This window comes from Ambystoma mexicanum, chromosome 6q, assembly GCF_040938575.1.
Source record: "Ambystoma mexicanum isolate Mex_15411 chromosome 6q, UKY_AmexF1_1, whole genome shotgun sequence".
Classification (NCBI taxonomy): domain Eukaryota; kingdom Metazoa; phylum Chordata; class Amphibia; order Caudata; family Ambystomatidae; genus Ambystoma; species Ambystoma mexicanum.
The window spans coordinates 874,489,286-874,495,285 of NC_090937.1; the positions used below are offsets into that span (position 1 = coordinate 874,489,286).

General features: G+C 51.9%; 1 protein-coding gene across 4 annotated transcripts in view; it reads right to left on the minus strand.

Moving 5' to 3' along the window:
* Positions 1-4,422, minus strand: part of SH3RF1 (SH3 domain containing ring finger 1) — a 493,515-nt gene extending 489,093 nt beyond the window's left edge. For 3 of the 4 annotated variants that reach the window (XM_069631396.1, XM_069631395.1, XM_069631393.1), the window contains exon 1: positions 4,066-4,422. The gene's annotated coding sequence lies outside the window, so the exon portion shown is untranslated. The remainder of the gene's footprint in view (positions 1-4,065) is intronic. The other variant, XM_069631394.1, reaches the window with a different exon arrangement.
* Positions 4,423-6,000: the final 1,578 nt, after the last annotated feature.

Here is a 6,000-nt window from a genome sequence, read left to right on the forward strand (position 1 = left end):
GGGGCTGGGAAGCGTGGGGCAATTGTACTGCGCGCAGGAACTATTCCCAGTGGCAGGAATGCTCTTTTTGCGGCACAACATTTTCATCAACGACAAAACAGGAGGAAAAAAAAGGGAACGGGGTGTGGGGCTGTTTTTCATAAAACTTGGCTTAGTCAGGTGCGTCGATTCAAGGGTGCCATTATTTTGCTAACGGGATGCGGTGAAAACAGAACACACACAATCACTCAAACCCTACAATTAAGGCACAGAGATCCGAACAATTAAGACAAGTGACAATTTGGCGCTCTGCAGGCCAGAAGGCCTCAGGCTAATGTCGGAGGAAGCAACAGCCCTAGGACAGGCGGGGAAGAGCAGGGGGTCGGATCACACACCTGAACTGCTTCACAGCATGCAGGGCAAAGGGCCAACGTTCACAGTAAAAGCCAAGGACGAGTATGCTCGTCCTCTTTGCATAGACTTGCATAACAGCCTGGCACTTAAGGGGTTAAAGAATGCATTTCATATGCCTGCATTAAAAAAACAGACTATAACCAAAAAATGCGATGGGTGAAAGTGTGAATGGATCTTAACGCTGGCATCGCTCTGGGCACCCTCCAGGCCTCCGTTTGTGTAGCCAGCCTGTGCCTTTGAAGGCGGCCAGCAGCCATATGCAAATCAGTATTGAAAGGGCCAAGAATGGGCCCAGGCCAGCACGAAATACAGTACAATCACAGGCCCTCGTGTGGGTGTTGGGCTACGGCTGAATTGCAGGCATTGCATTCTGGGTAGCATTCTGCGTGTACAGTCAGCGACACAAAGAGCAAAATCAATGCCGATGGGCATTTCCGAAAAGCCAGGAAGGTGCGACAAAGTGCCACCCCGCAAGTGGGTCTGATCCAGTGCCACGAACCCTGCGCATGCCCTTTCACAGAGCAGCCGTCAGCGAATGTTGCCCAATTAAACGGAGATCCTGAACCTCGTGTGAACTTACTTTTTCACCAGTGAAATGCGTAGGTCTTTCTGCGTCCGTTATGATTTTCGGGGGGGGGGGTGATGGGCAGGAGGTACACAGCAACAAGGACAAATCGCCCACTTTGTGGCGTTTCCAAAAGGGACCAAGGAATTGTATGGTTTACATGCTCCGCCACATAGCAATTGCCAGGGAGTACCCATCCCCCTCAGGTTAAATTGCAAAGCTAAGGATCCCCATACGTACAGGGCGCTAATAGTTCCCGGTTCTGTCCCCCGCGCACCCCAGCTTTATTGCACACATGCCAACATGATCCATTCGGGAGACGCTAGTCCGGTCAGGCAAGCAGTTTTGGGTTATTGCTCATACTGGGAAGCTGGAGGCGCAGTACCAGCGTGGAGCTGTGCCAACGTGCACTGTCGCAGCATGGCACACCTGAAGCCCCACTTTGAGAACACAAAGGGGAGGAATCATAGCGTACCAAGCCCGATGGGCAACACCAGTGTTGTGGTGAGATATGAAGGGGCAGGCTGTCATCCAAACGGCATCTAAACGGTGCGCGTGCCGTGCATGCATTCTAGGCACCCTGGAATCACACGCCGGAGAACATCAGCGCCTCGGGCGAGGTTTGCCGTGTTTGCACACAATCGCTCGGTGAGGGTGGAGCGCGGGCCCGGGTGGGAAGCATTGGCCGGTTCCAGGGGGCTCTTGGGGAACGTTGCTCCGTCTAACATGACAGGTCACACCCCCGCGTGGGCGAAGCATAACTTCTGGGGACTGCAAGAGCGCGACATAGCAGGGTGACGCGGGGGACAAGAGGCTTTCCTAAAGTACAGCCTGCCGGCTGCAGTGCCAGGTGGCCAACAATGCAGTTGGGCTTATAGGTTATATTATGCAATGAAAATAATAAGTTATGTTTGTGCATTAAAGTAAAAACAGATTTTGTGGTGGTCTAGTGGCTAAATTGCTAGGTGTTTCTTTATAAGACCTGGGTTCACCTAAAAACAATCCATGACATAAGCAAATAACCGCACTTGCCTTTAGTGTCCAGATCTACCAAGCGCTTAGAAAACAAAAGAAGAGCTAAACAGCTACATTGTGGCCATTCCCTGGCACGGAACGTTCACACGCCTGCTCCCAAATCCCTCTAGCCCCAGTCCATACCGCACCGGGTGGAGGGTGATGGCCTCATTTCTGGACACAGAGGACGTTATACAGGGAGTTCGCATAAAGAGGTTAATTACGTAGTCGTACGCCTGCCTGCCTATATTCAGATGTTTACGTCAGTGCGCATAAACCCGCCCCCCTTTACTACTGTTGCATTTTTTTTTGTAAGCGAGGAAAATCTCATTCATGTCGTCCGCTGCAACCCTGATTCATCCATGCGCGTCCACATGTCAAAGATACGTGCCACATACTGGGCACCAAGGGCAGGCGGGGAAATGCATTAATAAATGTGTTTCCATAGTAACCCCCAGAAGAGGGCTCCATTCTTCCTGTGCAGCGGGGAGGGAATGAGAGGATCTGTACTATCCCCGTCCTGTGGCAGCGCGACCCCTCTCCGCCGGCCTGCGGGAAATCTCTCCACTTCCCAGAGCTCTGCTGCCTCTTCCGCTCTGCCCCGGAGACATGCACAGGGGGATGGGAGATATTGCACAACTGCGACTGCTCCCTGGACGCCAGGGACCGGGCAGGAAGTTCTAGGCAAATCGGTGCCCAGGGTAAACAACGAAAATGTGCGCCCCCCCCCCACTTTGCCCTGATTCATGGAATTAATTGCGTGTAAAACGGGGATTTGCGTGCCATTCTGCCCGCAAATCCCCATTCGTCAAACAGGGATTTGCCTGCAGCATGGCGCACAAATCCCTGTTTTACACGCAAATAATTCCATGAATCAGGGCCCATGAGTTTGCAGCACACTCCTATGACGCAAACTTGGACTCTGCGCAAGCACCACCTAACATAATGCTCAACATCAGTGTGCACAGACGCAGCACAGCAGGCAGGCTGCAGTGCAGCTGACCAAAGGCGAGGTATCCATGTCCTGGGTGGAGGGGGCGAGTGCTGTTAACAAATACATGCAATAAGGGATTGATGTGAAGGCTAACTGCGTCATGGAATTAAGAACTGGGACGAGAAGGAGATGGAGGCAATGGATCATCATATGGATGTATTGTAATGTATATATTGGCAAGGGGCAGAGTAAGGGCCTCTTTGGCTCTTCCCCCAAGTTTACAAGCTACATGTGAAGTTGCTTAGTTATATTACAAAGCTTACAGAAGGCCCGGGCAGGCACAATAGCTGCCCCTTTACCATATCCGTGCCACATAAATTAACTATTTGCCACAGTTTTCAAAGCTCACTACTCATCAAAAGTGCAGGGCTTAAGTTTCCCATTGCCATGCATGAAAAGGACGGCCAGTCCTGTTTTTCCCTTTAAATTCTGGGACTTGTACGTTTTTCCATTAGAAAATAAGGAAACCTACAAGTCCCAGAATGCAAAATGAACAAACAAGACTGCATAGCCTTCTCACGCATGGCCAGGGGACTCTTGTGATATCCGAGCGGTGTGTATATTTTTGATCCTGGTTTATTTTGCACTCCTGTGGATGATCTGTGAACTGAAGTGGCTTTGGGGACTGGACCTGCGAAATTCTTGGATTGTATCAGGAACATGAAAAAAGGCACTGCGTTTAACAATAACTTAAACATTCTGAATACTCCTGTCTGGAGAGTTAATGGGGCATGGATCAGCAGCTGCTGATTGGCGCTATAGTGAACCTTTATCACCCTTTTGTTCCTGCAAGCAGTAGAGCTTTAGCCCCACAGCGTGTGCTTGTATTCTTTTTGAATACATTAGCACTCTGCACACCCACCCTGTCCGCTCATCCAGGCATCAGTGATTCCAACTGCACATTTCAGTGGCATGCTGCTGGTCTGTCATAGCCACTGGACAGACATCAAAGGTGCATGCACTTTTATACGGTGCTTTTCTCGCAGACCTTATAAGGCACATTCACACCTGCCTTTGTTGTGCCTCTCCCTCCCTTTGCGCCCCGGGCAGCCGCCCCGCTCGGCCCGGCCCTAGAAACGGGGCTGGGGGCAGCACTCACCGGCATCGCTGGCTCCAGGATCCCCGGTGTCCCGCTGCTGCGGCAGCGGGCGCGAGGTGGGGCAGGGAGCGCGCCCGGGCGGAGCTCCAGGAAGGGCCGGCGTCTCCTCGGCTGCCTGCCGGAGCTCGAGCTGTCTCCACGCCGGGTGCTGGCTGGGGATCCCCGCTCGCCCGGCTCTTCCCTTCAGCCCCGCGCTCTCTCTCTCTCTCCTGGTGTCCAGCTCTCCCGGCCAGGCAGCGGTGACGTCACCCGGAGGCGGGCCCTGGCAGGTCGAGGGGAGGAGGGGGAGGAGGAGGCGGGTTAGCACCCGCTGCTGTCTCTCTCAAGATGCGACACAACCCCTCTGCGTTCCCGGTCAATGGGTGTGTGTCTGCAGTGTTCCGCCACACCAACAAACAGCGGGTCCAGGGGGGAGTCACGAGATGCACAGTGCAAAGGGGGGTGTAGGGCTGCGTGAAAGCCTCTTTCGTGTAGATTGTCATTGTTTTACGTGTGTTTGCCAACCCAGCTTTCTTATTTGCTAGGCGGTGTTCCCAGTGCTTTGCTCATCTGTCCATACACATTTTTTTTTACATCTTCTCCAAAATGAAACACGTACTCCTCTACAGTAGGCGTTGTTGGAGAAAGGGAAATTCTCCATTCTTGTAACTTCTAAAATATGTGCACTATCTATTTGAAATGGAAGTGTACATTTGATTTTTTTAACGGTCTAAAACTCGGGGGTGCAAAACTGGCTTTGGTGGGGGGCCGGATGTAATTTGCAATTCTTCTGTGGTGGGCCGGACTGTCTAAAGGGGTGGTGGTACAGGCTTTTGTGCCAAAAACATTTCAAAATTAAGTGAGAGAATAGGTGCACTTATTGACCTAATTATTCTCCTATTTCTTAATTTTCGGGGAAAATACCGTAATATTTCAATGTAACAGTATGAAACAATAATGTTTGTTAGAGGAAAAGACTTGAGGCCTGTGGTTATAATTATAATTGTTCTTTCATAACGTTCATAAACCAGGGACCAGTTTCTAAGAACGAGCACTGGATTCGAACCTTTGTTGCTATGCATTGTCTTGCTTCCAAGACAAACGCGTTGCCCCTGACAAGAATGCTGACAATATAACCCAAAGCATGAGGTGTACTGTTTGCCTAACTCTGATTGTGGTTACAAAGCTCCGGTCCCCACCGGAGTCCCTGTGAGCCCCGCCCGACCACAGACTCACACCTGCACAGCTGCATTCGGTTCGGGTTCCCCGGTCACACTGACGCAGCCGGGAATGCCCCATTTATTTATACAGCAGTGGCGGAGTGCAACATCACTCCGCCACGTGCGTGTGCCCTTAAAGGGGCAGCATCACACTCCTCCTTTTTTATAACAACGGAACACATGAACAAAGGATTACTAACTACCACACGTAAAGGCACACTGCACACACATGTCCCCTGACACCCCTTTTATGACAACCACCCTGGTTCCCATGTGACAATCGGCCTCCCGGGTATCAATAACACACTAACAGTTCAATTAGTCCATCACATAGTCAGTGAGACGGGCAGGTTTCCCTCGCCCTGTCCTCAGGGGGTACCTCCTGCCTTCACCCGACCCCTCCTGGGTCAGAGACCCCGACAGAAGAACAGGGCCGCTGCCCTCATCCGGCACCTCCGCCATGTCCATGTTTGACGTCGTCTCTGCCCTGGATTTGCCCAGTCTTTTAAAGAAACTGGAATTACGGGTGACAGATACCGTTCCATCCGACGCTGTGACGATCGACCCCTTCACCGCCACTACATCCATGGGCCCCGGCTCATACTTGAGAGAGAGCTTCCCTGGGGTTTCAGACCCATTCGACCATTCTCCAGTTCTGTCCGTTCTCTTCTCTCCCTTTCCACCTGCTCATTGTCAATGACAGCGGGCTCGCGCTCCCCCACTTCCGGCAGAAGGC